Below are 20,893 nucleotides of genomic sequence, written 5' to 3' on the forward strand. Positions count from 1 at the left end.
AAGGATCCCTCCTAGAGCTTTTGGAAGGAATGTAGCCCTGAGGACACCTTGCTTCTGGCCTCCTGAACTGTGAAGGGTACAAATCGAGTCTACTTTAGGTCATCGAGTTTATAGAAACGTGTTACAGCAGCTTTGAGAAACTGACACCCATATACATCACTGCTGAGGAAAGATGAGGAACTGCAGCAGGAAGGGAACCTAGAGGAGGAAGGCAAGGAGAGAGGAGGAGCCTGGACAGAGTAAAGGGACACGTGACGGTCTGGGAGAAACAAGGGTGACTGCCGTGAGCTTCCTCAGTCGGGTCATGGTGCTGATTGCCTCGCCCCTTAGAATACTTTTCCCTCAGCAGAAGGCTGTGCTGTCCAAGAAGATCCTTATTCTCAAGCTCATAGCTGAGCCTGTCTTATGGGGCTTTGTTTTAAACATTAATATAACTGAAGGTGAGAGATCGGGACGAGTGAACTTCCAGAGTCTCATATGTTATGTTCCTAAATGAAGCTTAGAGCCAGACATCTCGAATGTCCCTTTTACTGAGTTTTGCTCAGCACAGAGGCCTAATGTATATGTAAGGGTGATGGAGTCACCTTTTCTGAATTTCCTCTACAGTTTTCTTTTAACTTAATTCATTATGGTATTAGTTTAAAATTGAGCTATTCATAACGTAATATTAAACTGGCTTACAAACACCACTGTCAAAAGAAAAATAAACTATATCAGAAGCTGAGGGGATGGTGAAGGGGTTTCCTGTATGGGCTTCTATGCAAAGGCTTTGATCACGTGGCTTCATCCTTCCCCTTGGGAAAGGTGAAGCAGGGCAGCTGTCCTGGGTTTCAATTCCCTCATCAGTCGCTGAAGGCTTTGGGGTTGGCCTTAGAGGCTTGCGTGTGACTCTAAGATGTTTCAATATTCATGGACATGACCCATCCAATGATTCTTGGCCATTTGACCTTGGACCACTGGCCATAACCTTGAACTTTTTGATCATGTGAACCCATCCACCTCAGAAATCTCAAACTCACTGCCTGTCCCATCTTCTCTTCTAGCTTCCCACAACTTCACCTTGGACTCCTCGCAGCTGCCTCGCTCCTAGCCCTGACTTCTCTGCTACTATCAGCAGACTTGCCGGCATCACAGCTCTAGACAGCCGAGAACTTACCACAGATGACTGAACTTCTTCCTTGCCAGTCTCCTCACAACCACATCCGCTGTGTCCAGCCAGTCATGAATCACCAGGCGACACTGTCTATCTTATTCTCCCTTATGCCAACCACGCAATTCCCATGGATATCAGATAGAACCGCCGCAAACTCAAAGACGTTGAGCTCGACATGCACTGGGCACCACCAGACAGCCGTCTAAATACAGCCTGGCTCCTGCTTCCATCTCCCTCCACGACTGTCTCCAAGCTCTGCCACTTTCTTCAACTTTCTACTCAGGCTTTGCCTTCATGCTCCCAAAGACAGTTTTGCTTTCCCTTTCAAGGAAAAACACTGAGTCCCTCTTTCACTCCCCCAATGCATGGTCTTGGATCTCCAGTTCCGTCCACACCCATATCTGCATGGGTTTCTCCAGTCCGAGGTGTCCCTTTGCAGAGCAAGGACCACTCTCCCCCTCGATCCCAAGCCCTCCCCTGGACTCCATCCAGGGCCCCCCTGCAGCCAGCATCTCTTTGTCCTCCTCCCACTGACACCAGCATAAAGGGAGTGCCTGCATGTCTCTAGCTTCCACCCATTGCCTCCTCTCGTTCATCTCTGCCAAGTTTCTTGAAAGATAAGTGAGTCCCAAGTGTGGGTGTGCCTGGAGTTTCCTGGAGAAGCTTCCTGGAGAAGCTTGCACAGATCCTCTGACTCCATCCCACACAGACCAGCGCATGAGCATCATCAGGAGTGCGGCTACAAGATCAAGTTCCGGCTTGGGAAAACAGCACCGCATGGCCCTGAGGCTGGGCCGCAGCCTCTCTCCAGAGGCCTATTTACACTCACGCTCCACTGTGGAGCTACCTGGCTTTTTGAGGCGAGGCCACCCCCTCATTCTGGGCCCTAGTTTTGCTCTTGGTCTCTGCTGCATAGTCTCCTTCTCCTTGCTTCTGCTCCCTCCCTTCCCCTTTCTAATGTTTGGCCTGGTCAACACTTTAGTTACCCAGGACACTGCCCAGGCAGCAGTGAAAGAGGAAGGCATTTCCGCTAGCACTGCAGTCCTGGCCTGGCTAGGCGCCCTCCCCTCCTCTCTCCCACCCCTGCAGAGTGCCTAGCTTCAGCTGAACCCGGTCCTGGGGGAGAAGTGCCTACCTCTGAGGATGCTCCTTCATTAGGCATAACAGCAGGGATTCCCCCCCCACACCCCCGCTCCCACCCCCTTAAAGCACAAGGCAAAGCACAGAGAAAACATTCCACACATAGCTGGTGAATGAATTAATGAGTGTGAATGAATGAATGTTCTATCCCTCTCCATGTGTCCATTGCATGTTTCATCCCTTCCTGAAGGAAAATGAGCCTGGACTTGTGAGGGTTGAGCGCAGGGGGCAGCAGGGAGCAGGACTGGGACCGTGAAGGTGCAGAAGCTCCTCACTGCAGCTTTGAAAGGTCCCCATTGGAAGAGGCCTCCCAGGCCGCAGCCGGGGGCACCGACTCCTCAACGAGGGCTCTGTGCAGCTTCTGCCAGAAGCTGTCTGAATATTTGCCTTGAATCTGGCCCAAACCACAGCCCCAGCCTCACCCTGGCCCCGTGCTTCTTGCTTCTCTGCTGCCTTCAGGCAGACACCAGAAATAGCAACTGACAGAGGAGTGCGGGGACAGCAAAAGCTTAATATTGTTTCCTGGCCTTTCAGATGGTTAAAGAAATAGATCAACATAGAAATCCGATCCGAAACAAGTCTTTTGGGCTCAGTCCTTAGGGGAGCCCCCAAAATGGCTCCTGGAGCTGCTTTTCCTCCTTCACATGGTTACCTTTACTCACGCTCCTTGACCATGTGAAATTGGTGTAACTGCTGTGTTATTTGTATGTAGCCCAACTTAACTGCTGTATGAAATAAAGTGAAAACTGATTTAAAGAAAAAAGGAATGTCTCCAATTCACTGACTCAGAAGAGGCCATAAACTCCCAGATACATGACAATTAATTCTGTGAACACTAGTTAATAACAACAATAATAACTATTATTATTAACAGCAGCAGCTGAAATGCCAGCTGAGGTATCCACAGCACTCACATTAGGCCAACCATTGTTTCAACTACAAGCTATTTATTTATTCATTTAATCGCTTTCATGCCTCATTTTCCAGATGGAAATTGGACCCCCAGAACCCAGGCGGTCTGACTGTAGAGCTCACCAGCTTAGCCAGCCCACTTATCTGCCACAGATGAGGGAATTGCAGAACAAATTTTTAGGAAAACATTATAGGTTTTTTGCAGTTGTTCACATGTTCTCAAGCAACTAGAAGACACTTCAGTCAACTAACCACTCGGGTAACCGGATCACTGTATCAATACCAGCTGTGTCATCAGTGAGGGAACAAGGAAGCTACACTAGCATGAACTTACGTTCAGACGCCCCATAATGGGCTAAATGAAATGATGGGACATTTGATTATCATGGAAATGTATCCACTGGCAAGGCTGTTATTTTGTGCCTCGGGTTATCCAGCTGAGACAAGCACATTTAAAAAATCACTTTGTACTTTCTTGCAAAAGCCACTATGAAATACAGCTTGCCAACCATGAAAGGTGGGAAGAGAGGAAAAATACAAGTATATCAATTCCTCAGTACGTAAAGGAATAGATGAGGGCAGGATAACACTTCAAGAATTTTCTGGAGATCTCTCTCTCTCTCTCTCTCTCTCTCTCTCTCTCTCTCTCTCTCTCTCTCTCTCTCTCTCAAACCCTATAGCAGCAAGGGTTTGCCCCCAGCCCTGTAGGAGAGGGGTCTTCCCTAGCAGGGCTGAGGTCCTTGCAGAAGTGTCCTGCTGAGGAGGCTCTCTGGAGAGATTATGCTTACCAGACTCTGAGAACACTGACAAACGCTTACTTTTAAGACATCACCACATAAATTTTTTGGCATGTCTACATAATTTGCTAATATTGAAGTTGTTTGTAATTTGCAGACACCCAGCGCTCGGGAGATGTCAAACACTTACACTTTTGTTTTTGAACATCTGAGAAGAGTTTTTATCTCCAACAAGAAGATATGTGAAAGGAAAAGGAATAACAGATTGTTCTTTCCTTGAGGGTTCACACCATTTTTAACAAAGCCAGAAACAAAAAAAACCACTTCACGTGCATCTGGAAAAAGCCATCTGAAATGCTCCTAAGTATTCCTGAGGCCTAAGAGATTAACCAAAACAACAGAAGTAAAGACTTATGGGAAATAGCTCCTTAAAATATTAACATATAAATACCAAAATAATAAAGGATTGAAAATTACAATGGTCATTAAGGAATGTGCTGGGTAAGACAGAAAACTAACACTAGCATGGACCATTCTTCAACCACAACACTATTGTTCATCATTTCCTCCGACTTTTCAGGAGCTGGCCCTGGGTGTGAGCACGTGTTGGGGTGCCTGCTGCAATGTGCTCAGTATAAGGGGACAATTAGAATTAGATAATGAACAAAACCACTATCTCTTTGTAAACCACTCTGCCTTGAAGGACAAAGAAAATAGATTAAAATGGAGGGAGAAAAAAGGGAAATCCAGTTAGAATGATATAACAATGTGTCAAAAAAAGTGGCCTAGAGAAGCAGGTAGGGCACGGACAGGTAGCATTTAGCAGGCTCTGGATTCTGTCCAAAGAAACTGGCCTTGAGGCTCCATCCTTCCTTAGACACCATCTTTCTTCCTGCTGTGAAATAAGGTTCATGATATTAATGGAAGAGGGGAAAGGGGCCAGCTCTTTGTCTAAGAGCTTTGATTATTTCCTTTAAAATTTAAAATAGTTTTTGGGGTGAATGCTTCCCAAATACACCAAATCCCACCCTCCCAGTGAAGTCTTGTTCATTGGGTCATTTATGCATCAAACATTTTATTGAAAACAAGATAGAAAAATGTCCTCGTGCATGTTAAATTCTGGCTGGGGACAAGGACAGCGGATGTGTAAACCCATTAATTAAGTTAATAATTAATTATATACTGCAGATGCGAAAGAAGGAAATGCTGGGAGAGAGGATCACACACAGGAATCCCTCGCTGCTTACAGACAAAGGTCGGGACATTGAAGCAAAACACTGATGATCATGATAAAAACAAGAAAGGCTCCAGGGCTTCTGCCTCCTCAGGCTCTTCCCTCCTGGCCTTTGAGCTTCTCCACTTTATTTCCAGAGGGTGGCCAGGCACCTGTCTGCCCAATGTCTCCCAAACCTTGACTACTGCGTGGTGTTTCTGGCTCTCATTCCCGACATCTGATGGATGGAATATCAAGACCGGTCAACCCTCAGCATATATACCGTAACAGCCACCTCGTACCACTTCCATCACTGATGCCCAGGTCCAAGCCCCCGTCTCCTCTCACCTCAGCAGTGACCTCTAAACCCATCTCAAGGCTAGCCCTCATTTTTACTTGGCTCTTCTCAGCACAGGAGCCACCACCTCTAACTGACCATGTTGCTTGTTTGCTGATGATACTCTGTTGGTTTCTCCAATCAACTCAAAGCAAAACCCAATGCCCTTAACATTGCTTCCAAGCGTATGTGGTCCACCCATGCCACCTCTCCCATTCCGTCCTTGCCATGCTCTGCTCCCACACCCAGGCTTCCTTGCTCTCTGTGCACATTCTTTGATCTCACTCAAATGAGCCTTTATCAGCGAAGCCTCTGTGTCCAGCTTATTCCAAATAATAGCACCTCCACCAGCAACGTATAACCTCTTTTTCTGCTTTATTTTTTTCCATATGATTTTCACACACCGCCATATTTTTAAGTATTGGCTTATTGTCTCAACTTCCCTCAATTAGAATACAAATGTCGTGAGGGTAGTTTTTTTTGTTGTTGTTTTTTGTTTTCTTTGTTTTTTTTAAATCATCATTTGTGTTCACTGCTTTCCTCAGCTTCTAGGAAAAGTGCCTGGGGGCATGTAATGGGCATCCATGTTGATAGAATATTTTGAATGGATGTGTATTTGTTTGGGTCAATATTCCATAACCAGAATGGTTTTTTACTACTTTTTCTTTAGTCATGCCATCCTTTCTTTTTCTCTCCTTCCCTCCATCTTCAAAGTCTTGGGGATGAAGGGAGAAGAGAATATGCTCATCAGGGTTATTGAAGAAAGACACACCTGGTTCTCTAATAAACCATGCCTTCTGTATGTGTGAGAGGGTGGTCCTGGCCAAGGTCAAGCCAACAACCTATTCTATCAAAACCCCTGCAAGACAAGTGCATATTCCTGAGTCACAGTCCCTGCTCATGAGCAGGTTTCACAGGTTATACTGAAATTAATTTTCACTAAGCTCATGAGTTAAGAAAGCTTTTGGCTGAATACCAAAGTGCTCAATATTAAAGATTTTACACATGAAAAGTAATTTTTGATAATATTCCACAAATGTTCGGGAGAGATTGCTGATGGGAAGAGCATTAGCTGTGGAATATTTGTCACAATGTTTTACTGGGACAAATAACTCTTATATTGGCACATTTATGTCAAAAATGTCAACCTTATGGATGGAACTAATACCTCTCAATGAGTATTTTGGACACTCAAGCACATATTTCTCAGTTTTTCATGAAAATTTTGCATCTTCTGCACTGAAGCAGAAGTAGGCATTCTGGGTTTCCAGAAACCGGGATGCTTTCAACCCTTCGGTCCCAGAGCGTCTGTCTCTCTGCCCGAGGTTCCCGGGCACTGCCTCTTGGTCTCCACTGAGATTGGTGAGGTCCATGGTCCATGTAATGCGATCCTCCCCTACGCATCCCGGAACCCTGGTCAACTCTATCACTGGTTAACCTTGTCCTACAAACACAGACGATTCTCACACACTATGAAAAGGGAGGCTTGACTCTAATTGTAGGTAGACATTGCTGATAAAATCAACCCACCTTTCTGTGTGAATAACAAGCTTTTGATTTTATAAGTAACAGTCAGGGTCAAGACGTATGCTGCCCTAGGATGGAATAAACCAGTGCAATGCTTATTTCCCTAATGCTCAGAGCTACTGCTGGTCCCCAAACCTACCCAGAAGGAATTCCAATCAACCTGTACTTTGTCCGCCAGATACAAAAGGCTTAGGGCCAAGAATATCTAACTATGAAATGTGAGTAAGTAACATAAAACCTCAAGCTACGCGTTCTATCTTACAGAACATGGTGAATCATAAATTGCCAGAAGGAAGTCTCTTTACCATTAAGTTCACCTTACTAAAGGAAATAAGTTACATTTTACCACTACTCTATAGAGGCACCTTAGTGTGGGGGTGTGATTAGTGTTCTACATAATTCCAGTAAGATTTTCTTGAAATTACCTGGTCCCTAATGAAGCCCAGAATTTTTATTTAAATGTACTTCATTTCCAAATTTCCCTGCTTCAGGTTCTTTCTCTGTTTTGTATTGATTGTGGAAATCTCTATTCAGTTTGCCGATGTGAAAGAATTTCCATCTAAAATGGAACCAGAGGATATAAAATGGAAAATCGGACACACGTGCCCTCAGAAAAGCAAAACTTAAGGACTCACACACTGCTTTCCCATGAATGCCTGAATTGCAGAAAACTGATAATACTGGAATGTTCTTTAATGACAAGGAGCTCGCCAGCGGTTGGCTCATATCAACCTTGGGAAGTTTTGCTTACGGTTTCCAGAGACACGAACACGAAATGACCCAGGTCAGGCTGATCTCGCAAAATAAGCTGAATTGAGCTTTGTTGGTATGACTGGACTAGTTTTGTCAGCTCCAGGGATTTTCAAAGCTGGTTTCTGTTTGTTTTGGGTTTGAACAGACTTGCAGTGAAATGTCCCCTCTTTACATTCCTGCCCATAAATACAGCCTACCATGAACCCTCAGCAGACACGCCTGCAGCTTACTACAGTTTGTATACCCAGAATTGCTATTCCCAAATAAACTCATCTTTTAGACAACTTTGAGCTTGCCTCAGTTTATCTCTTTATTTACGTGGGCACTGATCTGTCGGGTTTCTGTGCAATTCCAACTCTGACTCACAGAAAGTTATAAAACCAGGTTGGGCAAGTTCTCCCTTACTATTTTACTTACAGTTGTTTTGGAAGTTCAAAAGATTTTTTATCCATTGTAAGTTTCACCATCATTTTTTCCAGTTCCAGGAAAAGATGAACAAAGGTTTGGGATTGTGTGTTGTCTGCATGGTAAGTGGGGAAATGATGGATGCTTCTAGAATTCTTTAGTCTTGGGGGCCCTGGTTTCTCCATTTCCTCAGATTTCATTTTCTGTTTTTCAAAACAATTATGTGTTACTCTCATATAGGTGCTGAAACATTCTATTTGACCCCATTCTTCAATTAATTTACCAATTAATTTACCAATTACTAATAAATATTTTTTACTACTGAATCTTTATCTATCTATCTATCTATCTATCTATCTATCTATCTATCCATCCATCCATCCAAAATATCAACTTTCATTTGGAAGGATAATATTAGAGTCTTTTCTCATAATATTTGAAAATGATTTCCACTTCTTTATCCAATCATCTATCGAAGGACACTCTAGTTGTATTCATTTCTTGGCCACCAAGAATAATGCAATGTACATAGGGGTACATGTATCTTTATGGATATTGGATAAAGAAGATGTGGTACATATATACAATGGAATATTACTCAGTCATAAGATGAAATACTGCCATGTGAACCAACATAGACAAATCCTGAGATTATCATGCTAAGCGAAACAAGTCAGAGAGAAAAAGCCAAGAACCATATGATTTCACCCATATATGGTATATAAAACTTAAAGCAACAAACAAGCAAGACAAACAAACGAAAACTCATAGACACAGCCAACAGCTTAGTGGTTACCAGAGACTAAAGGGTGGGGTGGTAGAAGAGGGTAAAGGGGGTCAAATATATGATGATAGAAGGAGAACTGACTCTGGGTGGTGAACACAGAATACAATATGCAGATGATGTGTTATAGAACTGTCCACTTGAAACATACATAATTTTATTAACCAATGTCACCCCAATAAATTTAATACAATTTAAAAAATATCTCCAGATAGATTATATTTGAATTAAAAAACAAAATATTTAATAAATATTTAGGAGACCCTTTACTAAATACTGGGACTGAGGAAAGCCTTTCTAAACAAGACTGAAACCTAGTGGCAATAAAGGGAAAGGGCCACGTTTAAGTACTTAAAATTTTAAATGAGAACTTAAAAGCCACTATAAACAAAGACAAATGACAAGCTTGGGTAAATATCCATGTAACACAAGTTAAAAATAAAGTAGCTTAATATTCCTGTTATAAATATAACTCTATTATAGACTGAAAGAATAAAAGACAAATAATCCTACAGAGAGAGATTTAAAAAGCTGCTTCAAAGACAAGAAAATCCAAATGGCCACTAAACGTGAGCATCTTCCAAAGCTAGAAAAAAAATCATTTCAAAATTTATCTCCTATTATAATTTTAAAGATTGCAATGAAACAATTATCCCTTTTGCTTTGAATTCCCTTTAAAATTAAAAAAGATCACAGATTTAAATAGTAACGACTTTTTTTTTCAGTTTGAATGCTATTTGTGTTACAAAGTTAAAATATGAAAAAAATCAAAATAGAACTTACAGAAATAAACCTAATAACATAAAAGTACTGAATATATAATCAAGATAAATTAACTAAAACAATTAAAACTAATTTTTTGAATGCCCAGAAGCCAAAACACACTGAACTCTTTTCCAACTATATTATTATAAAAATAAACCCCATTTATACTGCAGGTTACTATGGGCTGACTTTCCACGCTACAATGTTCACTCTTTTTAGTGGCATTATTGAACAATACCATCATCATCCTGGAAAATCATTTTGTATAATACTTCACCTTTTCTGATGATGAAAGGCAGTCAACACTTCGTTAAACTATTAATCTATCTTCAGAGAGAAAAATCTTGCGTCCTTTATGTTGTCTCAAATGAACAAGATTTTTCCCCCCAAATCCAAACAAACATAAAATTCCCAATCTTTCAAATATGCCATTGGATAAAGAGAACATAAGGATTCTGGAAAGACGTACAGGACTGTACAACTATTTTTAAAAACAGAATTTTTAAAAAGACAGCCAAAATTTAAATACAATCTAATTTTGCAGCAGCACGTCTGCGATTTATTCTGTCCTCTGGTATATCTGTCAAGAATAGCTTCTATCATTTTCTGAATAAAGGAAATGAAATGGCAGAACTAAAAGATATCCAATATCAATTAATAATCGCTACTATTCTATCATCTTTTACAATTGCCCCCAATTTAGCTTTCTTATACCTCTTTTTGCATTGTTACTCTTTTTATCCTTTGTACTCAGTCAAAATACAGTGACTCCCAAAATGATTCAGTTCCTTTTATCTCATTTCCAATAGCTTCCATCAGCTGTGATTTTGATTTTAGTAGATGGAGTCTAAATATTCATCTGGACATGGGATCTCAGCACCTAGAACAGCCAGGTCAGGCCACACAGTGTTTGAGCCACCTGTGCCTGCCACCCATATGTGCAGGTAAGGAGGGAACCATCATATGACCAAGGAGCCTTTGGAATCAATTGTGAAAAGACCCATTTAACCTTGCTTAGCATGTGTTTGACTTCATTTGATGGTTTTAACATACTTTCGGGAAAAAGGCTTCCATGGTACTTCCTCCATGTAAGTGATAAGAAGTACTGTGAACTCCCAGTGGTGCTGCATCAGATGTCACCCCGTGAAAACTCATGACAGTCTCCTGGAGGAGCAAGATGGGAACCTTTCTCAGATGCTCAAGCTTCCAGAGGACAATTGAGAAGGAACACCAAGGAAAATGGGGCAGAATTTATGGCCCATGGAGAACCCATTTTAGATTTAGAAAGCACTTCCTCACTACGAAATTAGATAATCACTTATGTTTTGCTTAATTTTTATTTTTTTACACTTAACTCCACATTTGGAATTTATTTTAGTTATTGCTGGATGGTGAAGGTCTAATATGACATTTCCCTCAGTTACGAAACCAATTTCTTACACTATTTACTAAAAAGCCTTTATCTTCTTCACTGGTTGGTGATACTTCCTTTGAAACATATCAATTCCTTATGTGCCGTAGTGTCTGTTTCTTTGCTCTTTTTTTCCTATTCAAGGGGTTGGAAAACTATGGCCCACAGACCAAATCTGGTCTACAGCTGGTTTTTGTATAGCCATTGAGCTAAGAATAATTTTTACATTTTTAAATGATTGGGAAACAACAAAACACACAGTGTAATATTTCATGACACATGACAATTATGTAAATGTCAAATTTCACTGTATAATCAATAAAGGTTCATTGGAACATGCCATGCTCTTTTGTTTATATAATGTCTATGGCCACTTTTGTGCTACAGTCAAGATGGATACTTTGGCTCTCAAAGCCAAAAATAAGTACTGTCTGCCGTTTACAGAAAAAGTTTGGCAACCATGGTAATATTCTATTCATCTGTCTATTGAGTCTAAACCCATAATTGGAAGGCAAAATTTACTAGGTATTATTTATTGTCTATTTTTCCAAATAAAATCATAATTATTTAATCAAATTACTATTCTGGGATGAAAGGTTATCCCCCCCCCCTCAATTCATAGGGTAATATAACGCCCTGACCCCCAATGTGCTTGTTCCTGGAGGTGGAGCTTTTGGGAGGTGATTAGGATTAGATGAGGTCAAGATGTTAGACTCCTGGTTTGATGGGATTAGTGCCCTTTTAAGAAGACATGCCTAAGAGCTTATCTTCCTCTTTCCCAGCAAGCAAGGAAGGCCACGTGATGACACAGCAAAAATCACCAGACTCCAACCATGCTACCATGTTTCCCCAAAAATAAGACCTAGCTGGACAATCAGCTCTAATGCGTCTTTTGGAGCAAAAATTAATATAAGACCCAGTCTTATTTTACTATACTATAAGACTGGGTATAATGTAATGTAATGTAATATAAGGTAATGTAATGCAATGCGATGTAATGTAATATACTATAACATAATATAATATAATATAATATAATATAATATAATATAATATAATATAATACCCTGTCTTATTTTACTAGAATATAAAACCAGGTATAATATAATATAGTATAATATAATATAATATAATATAATACAATAAACATAATATAATAAATACAATATAATGCCAGGTCTTATATTAATTTTTGCTCCAAAAGACACATGGGGGCTGATTGTCCATCTAGGTCTTATTTTCGGGGAATGCCCTGAACTCAGACTTCTAGTCTCTACAACTGTGAAAAAATAAATTTCTATCTTTTAAGCCACCTAGTTAATGGTATTTTGTTATGATAGCCAGGCCGACTAACATGATTATCAAAAAGGTCCATTGGTACATTAATTGAGTTTACTAACATAAATGAATTTAGTAAGGACTGACCTTGTTACAGTATTTACTATTTTCACGCAACAACATATGTGCCCCCATTCTCCATTTATTTGGAGCTTTTATGTCTCTCAGGAAAGAATTTTAGTTTTCTCCTACATCTCATTTTTCTTTTTAATTTACTCCGAAAAATTGTACACTTTAAAATATTGACAATAGAGTTCTATCTTCTATTACATTTTCCTAGTTGAATATTACTGAAGTAAAGAAAGCCTTATTGGCTTCTTACATTGCTTCTACTCACTTTTCTTGGTTCTCTTGGGTTTTTCTGGTAACAATGCAATATTTGCAATGACAATAACAGATGATATAATAATAATAATAATAACACATTTCCCATTCTTCTCTAATATTTGTAACATTTTTCATTCCATGACCAATTGTATTGACAAGTACTGCCACGATAATTTAATAAAACTGCTGACCTGTCATGGCCCCTTTAGTGGGAGGGTGAGATGAGCAATGAGTCCTGGACACCGTGAAGCTCCACCCCTAACTGGTCCTTCCTCTAAATGTTTTTATCCCCTCCTCTATGGCCCTACATTTATAGACCCTTTAATTGCTCTTTCTTCTCCATATCTCTCCCTTACTTGTTCATAACATGTAATAGGATCATACACTTAAATCAATTGTTATCATTCTGAATATTGATTCTATTTCTATTCTTAATTTAAGAGGAGAGGCCTCATCTAGGAAGTCATCCAGACAGGTTTTTGTCAGCTCCCCTATTCCAGGCACCTGGCCCTATGTGAGACTCTGGGAATTCGCAGATGAATTCCACCCATTTCCTGGGAGGTACAGAGAACCTATTAGCAGTGGCACTCTGGCAAAGGGGACTGAGCTGGGGAAAGGGAAATTTCCCTTTTTCCTGTGCTTCGGATTTTATTTTTTTTTTACTATGAACATGTATCACATTCATAATAAATGTCAATGCTTTCAACTTGAAGTTAAATGAAAATAAAACTGAGACTAAAATTCTTACATTATAAAACGGTGCCATGTCAGTACTTCACAGCATGGCAGAGAAGAAGTCAAATGGAGAGCTCCAATTCCAGTCACTGCCCATGGCTGCCAAAGGGGACTTAACACGCCGTTTACTAGGTGACCATGCAGGAGGAAAGACATTGGCCTGGCAGGAAGCAGGCCTGCTGAGACTTCCTGGAGCAGATGAGCTGAGTCCCAAGGGATGAGATGAAGTGAGTCATGTGAATGACATACCACTGCGACTGAAAGACAGGGCGCTGGGCCTCAGCAGGCGAAGGGTTTGGGTCTGGACTCTACCCGTCATTGATTATATAATTCTGGGTAATGTCATGTCATGTCATATATACCATATCATATCATATCATATCACTCTACAGAGATCTATCCGTAGAGACAAAGACATAGACAAAAATTCTCCACATCCACACACATACAAGCTCACTTCATTTTTACCTTCACTTGCCCACAGCCATCATTTCAAGATGTCTCTTCATTCACATGAGCAGTGTAATAAATCACCCACAACAGTCTGCAGACTTACAAGGCTACTTGGCTGCAGGCCTTTCCTTTCTCTGACAGTCTTACGTGTAGATAGTCTGGAAAATTAAAGACAGACACTTAGCTACCTCAGTATATCCCTTGGGAAATGCAACACTCCAGGTCCTTATCACTTACTTATTAGATTAGTTTGTCTCCTATGCCGAAAGCAAGCCCTGTAGCAAATGTGACAAAATTTAATTCACTGTGCATTTTCTTTGTCACATTTGTCAGAATTTGGGAATTGACTTAGAATTGCCTGGTACACACATCCACCGGTGCTGAGGAGACCCTGGGAAGGGAGAGAGCAAGGATAAGGCTGGATGAGTTTGAGAGAAGCTGACAAAACGGACAGGCCTGTACATTCATCTGAGACCTTAAAAGCTGGCTGCTTTTAAAATTACAATGCTGATTTGAATTTCCACATCAATAATTTAATGGAACATTTTTTTCTCAACCCTGAAACTTCATCTATCAACTTGGTACAGATTTGTCCAAACTAACAATGCTGCTTTGCCACAAAAAAGAAATGAGATAAATAAAATCAGTGGATTAGTTTCCTTCAAAATATAGCCATAATCAAATCTATCAGTCTAGACACAGGAAAAAAAATATAAGCTATGCCGGCTGAACTTGGGGGCAAGCTTATTCTTGCCTAACACAGAATTGAACGCAGTATTTTTCTTTCGTAATGCGGCCTGCATTTCCTCGCTTATATATAAGGCCTACCTGTACGATTATTGTGCTATGCTACAGCTACTGGGAAATAATGTGGGTGTTTAGCAAACAGCAAAATGAGTAATATTTTTTCATCCCAGAAGAACCAGCATCAGACAACATGCTGACACGGAACAGTATATAGATGCAGGGTACACACGACAATCTTGCCAATAAGTGGTGTTATCATTCTTTTAAATTGAGCCATTTTGGTTTGCTGGTGGTGTTACACCATTATGGCCTTAATTTGCATTTCCCTGTTGACTGATGAATTTGAGGCCCTTTTCATATATCATCCTTTGTGAAACAAATGTCTGTTCAGATCTTTCGCACTCTGTTTAATTTTAATTAGGTTGTTTTTCTTTATATTATTGAACTGTAGGAGTTCTTTATATATTCCAGATAAAACTTTGTAAGACCCATGTTTGTAACATGTTTCCCTATCTTTGGTTTACTTATTCATGTTCTAGACAGTGTTTTTGATGTGAAGTTTGATTTGGAGTTTGAAGGTTATTATTTTCTGAGTCCTGCATAAGAAACTTCTCTATGTTAGCCCTAGCAGAGATGTCCTTTTATGTTTGTATTTAGAAGCTTTACAGTTTTAGCTTTTGTAGTCAGCTACAATTGAATTATTTATCCGGGTTTAATTTGTTCATATTGTGAGAGGCAGAGACAGAGGGTTTTGGGGTGTTTTTGTAGGTGTATCCCATCATTTCCACACCATGTTGGAAAGACTCATTTATCCTGAGATGACTTTAGTATCTCTGCCCCAAATCAGATGACGACGTGAGTTGGGTTGTCTGGAGCTCACTATGCTGTTCCATTGGTCGATGGGGTGATCTTCACATAATATCTCCCTGTCTTGAATAGGAAAGCTAACCCAAGTAAGTACTTTAACTCTGTTCTACTTTTATAAGATGACTTTGACTATTCTAAGTCCTTTGCACCTCAGTATAAATTTTATAATCCACTTATGCATTGCTACAAAAAGCCTGCTGGATTTATACTTGGGATTAACTGAATATACACAACAACCTGGAGAAAATTTACATTTTAACAATTTTGAGGTCCTCAAGCCATGAACACAGCATACTGCTCCAATCACATTCTTTTAAAAATGTCTTTCGGCAACTGTGTAATTTTATATTTAGAGGTTGCGCTTGTCTTTTCTGAAATTCATTATATATTTTTTGACATAACTGAAAATGGAATTATATTTTTACTTTCTTTTTTCCATTTTTTTCCTGTCAGTTATACAAAAATAGAATTGGTATTTGTATATTGGCTTTGTAGTCTTCAACCTGGGTACATCTGCATATTAGATTTCTTATTTGTTTAATTGATTCCTTGGATTGTCACTGTAAATAATTAGTTCTCTGTGAAGACACGCAGTTTTACTTGTTAGTTTCTATGTTTTATACCTTTTATTTCTTTTTACTGCCTCATCTCAAGTGTATGACCTGCAGTAAAATACTGAACAGAGGTGACTTGTTCCTATCATTTCGATAGGAAATACATCTGGCTACTTACGAGTAGTCCTTACTTGCCCCTGTGTGTCTTTATCCCACTCCTACACCTAGTCTACCAGAAAAGACCGGGTGTGGACTCAGAATGGTGTACACACCACCTTTCACTACCCTGTTTCCCCAAAAATAAGATCCAGCTGGACCATCAGCTCTAATGCGTCTTTTGGAGCAAAAATTAATATAAGACCTGGTCTTTTTTTAATATAAGACTGGGCATAATATAATACTGGGTATAATATAATATAATATAAAATAATATAATACTGGGTCCTGTATTAATTTTTGCTCCAAAGAATGCATTAGAGCTGATGGCCTGGCTAGGTCTTATTTTCGGGGAAGCACGGTATACATTTCCGAGGAGCTCCACTCTGCAGGGAGCACCAAAGAGTGGAAGGGAGAGGGAGAGGGGGGAGGGCCTGGCAGGAGGGCTGGACACTGACTGTCCAAATATGAAAGCTGGACGTGGAGGGGAGTCCCCAGCATTAACACTGCTCACGGACACTACAGAGTTACATATGGGCAATGCTCTGAACATTATACACGCACAGTTCTCAAACAGTTACTTCAGAGAAACTAGAAAAATGAACAACACATTTATTCCAAAAATGCCACCACCACAACAAGAGAAAAGCAAAACAACAAAAAAGGGAGAACTTGCTAAAGAGAATAATTTCTCTTTCAAAAATACTCAAGCAGCAAGTAGGAACGCATGAAAATATTTCGGCATACGGAAAAGGTGAGAATAAAGAGCGCAGTGTTAGGGTAGGGAAACCTCAGTGCTGTATTTACATAATTCTGTAAATAAAAAAGTGCTGGGAGCTAATTCCAGACTTCTCTTTCAGTGTGGCACTGGCACTGTATCACTGCACAGGTTAACACTTCACAAGGCCTTCTCTCTCTGGGAATTCTCAACGTGAACAAGACGGCAAGTGAAACCCACATCAGAAGCATTCTCATTTCATATGGATTTGATCAGTGCATATTTTGTACATATAAATGAACTAGCCAGGATCACAGGAGGTACCCAGCAAGGAGCCCTCAGGTTTCTGTTTGCTTGTTTTTGAGATCGCTGAGGAAGGATGCAGAGAGCGTGACATCTTTTCTGCCAACTGGGGAAGGTTCCTTTAAGAGACACTTACAGGTGTGTTCCTGCCTGTCCCGGTGCCCCAGCCCTAACAGCTACTTCTCCTGTCCTCCTTCTCTCCAAACGGCTCCAGGGACTGACTTTCCTACTCTCGTCAGCAATCAAAATTTAAGTGTTGAACCAAACACTTTTCCTTTTTCTGGTCCATTGGAGTCAGGTAACAAATTCTTAAAGCTTCCCTTTTCATCCGGTTTTGCAGGCAAACTATGCCTCTTAAATTTCCTAAGTTTGTTTTAACTTATTTGTTATTATCACTTTATTATCTTAGTACTGTTGGTTATTAGAAAGTATAAGTCAAGGGGAAAACAGCACACCTACAGGGTCCTTATAACCTGGGGGACAGTCTTCTGAGACGTTTCTCAGGTGTTCTTTGAAACATGAGAGAGCCAGGAGTTAACACTTTCCACACAGGTTGACTCCATCCGCAATGTGCCAAATTCATCACCTCACTGTACTCCTTGAGTGAAATCACACTTTTCTTTCAGAAAAGCCTCTATCCCAGCTATATGCGTATTGAAATTATCCATGTGCATATTAATTGTAAACTTTGATAGAACATAAAATTGTATTGAAATATTCCAAATACCAAATGAATCCAGTGTATTAGAGCTGACATTAAATTAAAATAGAAAATGCTCATTACTTTAATGTAATATAATCATTTTGATCCCACAGGTCTCTGCCCTAACATGTGACCTATACAGATTGGATTTCCCTGGCTACCCTGCAACACATCAATGGTTCCATTTGTCTGGCTAGCACAGCCTGACTAGTGTTGGGAATAAGAGACAGTCTATGAAAAAAAGAGAGAATAACAACATCCCTGTCATGAACTCAAGGAAAAAAGAATAATTTTTGATTCAAATTAATGAAAAAGAAATTAGGCATCTTGAGATGTGGGAACTTCTTAATGAAGACATACACGGAGATGTGGTGTGGCATTAAAAACTTGCATTTTCAGCAAAGGTAAATCTAATCAGGTAAACCACACTTGTACATGTAATTTCCCCAAAATAGTCTGCCAACTTTAAAGAGGCTTGCTAGCTCTACTCATCAAACAAAATCTGTTTAATGCTTGGGGATGTGCTTAAAATAAATCCCCTAGTTAAGAAAGCACTAACAATGATGTTGGGGTTGGAGTGTGTGTGTGTATAAAATGGTTTAATTGCTGTCTTCATTTACAAACTGCATGACCTTTAGCAAGTTACTTAAACTATCTCAGTCTCACTTTAATGTTCTGTAAAGTAGGACCTCTGTACTTAGGTGCCTTTAAAACAAAATAATATGTTGAATAATATTGCTTTGTACAGTGTCCAGCACACAGCAAATTCGAAAATAGTAACTATTATTCTTATTTAACGAAGAACTGTTGGAATTCTTGGATTCTACTGCAGGCTTTTATGGAAGACAACAGGAGAGGATTTCTTATATTTTGTTACCCTGCTTCACCTAAACCATGTCACATGTCTCTGTCCAGTTGATTCCAAATGCAAACCTGGGAAAGCAGATGCAAGAGAGGGAAGGGGAAGACTTTGCCACCTATCATTAATGGGCATGCGTCTGCCCACTAACCCACAAGGAGAGTCTCTGGAGTGACATGAGCACAGTTTCCAGCCATCTCATCTGTCCCCAAAGGAGGCAGACACTGAGGCTGCAGATTTAGCACACAACCATCTGCGGCAGCCCTGTGACAGCTCTGTTAGTGCCACCCGCCTCCTGGGAGGGCCTGTGTGCAGCACAATGAGCCAGAAAGAAAACGTTTTGGGCTCCACTTCAGTGGGGGCTGGAGGAGGGCAGGCAGAAGCCGCTCAGACTGGCAGACTTTTGGTAAAGAAGTCTAACCCCAGAACACCATATATCCAGATGGTCAATTCCAACATATCACAGTCCAAATAATGCTTCCTTATTGCTTTTGCAAACAGAAAGAGAATAGATCTACGTGCCCAAAACAGCCAGACACGCACACACAGATACATGCACACACCCTCATGAATAGGCTCAATATTTCTTAATTCTTGAAAAACAAAAATATTACGTTGGAGTTAATTCATTTTAAAAATGTTAGTTTTAAGGAAGGATCCAAGATGGCGGAGTAGATAAATGCAGTGCTTGCCTTTTCTGTGACCACATTAAAGTTACAACTCAGTTATGGAACAATAAACCTGGAGAACCACCTGAAGTCTGGCTGAATAGGAGTTTTATAACTAAGGATATAAAGAAGAAGCCATGTCCAGACTAGTAGGAGGGGTGGAGATGCGAAACAGGCCGGCCTCAAACTTCCACGTTGCAGTTGAGAACTGGGAGAGATATCTCAGGCATGGAGGTTCACTCTGGAGGAGTGAGGGGTCCCAGTCCCACACTGGGCTTCCCAGCCCAGAGTACCAATGCCAGGAAGAGGAGCCACCACAACATCTGGCTGTGAAAAACAGTGGGGATTCTGCCCATCAGGGTGGGATGGAACGCTACGGGAAACCCAGACACCCCTGTGAATGGCCTATGCACAGACTCGCTCACAGGCATTCACCCTGGGCTCAGGCAGAGGCATGGTGACTCGGCGGGCATCACAGACATGTGCGAAGAGACTGAAGTGTATGGCTGTGGGGTGAGGACTGGAAGGACAATCACCATTGTCCATGTAAGGAATTTTCCTCCCATGCAGCCGGGCGCCATCTTTTCTGTGTTGAGCCCGCCCCCACAGGCCAAATCTGAATCTGATTGGCCTGGTGAGCTCTGCTGGCTCCACCTGCCTAACCCAACTAGCCCCATGCCAGAAGCACTTTCTCAATGAGCAGCCAACCCCACGAGCATTTAACTTTCTCAGACAATTCTCAGGGGTGTGAGGGAATTGTGTGAGGGGTGTGAGGGTCCAAGACAGGCAGCAGCTGGCCTCAGTGTGCTCTAAGACTTTTGCTGAGCACTGACACCAAACCAGAGTCTACATTAACCTGGTGCACACTCGTCCCATCGTGGTGACTCCCTCAACTCACGTACCACACAAGGCTTTATCAGCAGCTGGGCCTTACTGGAGCCGGCAAATGGCAGCAGGCCAAGATGGGAGGCAGCCTAGGTGTCTGCTCATGGATGAATGGATAAAGAGGAGGTGGTACATATATACAATGCAGTGTTGCTCAGCCATGGAAGGGAATGGGTTCTTGCCATCTGCGGCACCATGGATGGACCTGGAGGGTATTGTGCTGAGTGGAGTATGTCAGTCAGAGAAAGACAGATGCCATGTGATTTCACTTATATGTGGAATCTAAAGAACAAAATAAATGAACAAAATAGATTCAGAGAACATTTTGATGGTTGCCAGATGTGAGTGGGGTCTGGGGGTGGATGAAAAAGGGGAAAGGATTAAGAAGTACAAATCTGTTGTTACAAAACAGACTTGGGGATGTAAAGTAAAGTAAAGCATGG

The 20,893-nt window shown here is 40.9% G+C and overlaps 1 protein-coding gene across 5 annotated transcripts in view; it reads right to left on the reverse strand.

Moving 5' to 3' along the window:
• Positions 1-20,893, reverse strand: part of ADCY2 (adenylate cyclase 2) — a 370,893-nt gene that overhangs the window by 192,444 nt on the left and 157,556 nt on the right. The gene's annotated exons all lie outside the window — the stretch shown is intronic.

This window comes from Rhinolophus hipposideros (genome assembly GCF_964194185.1).
Source record: "Rhinolophus hipposideros genome assembly, chromosome: 7".
NCBI lineage: Eukaryota > Metazoa > Chordata > Mammalia > Chiroptera > Rhinolophidae > Rhinolophus > Rhinolophus hipposideros.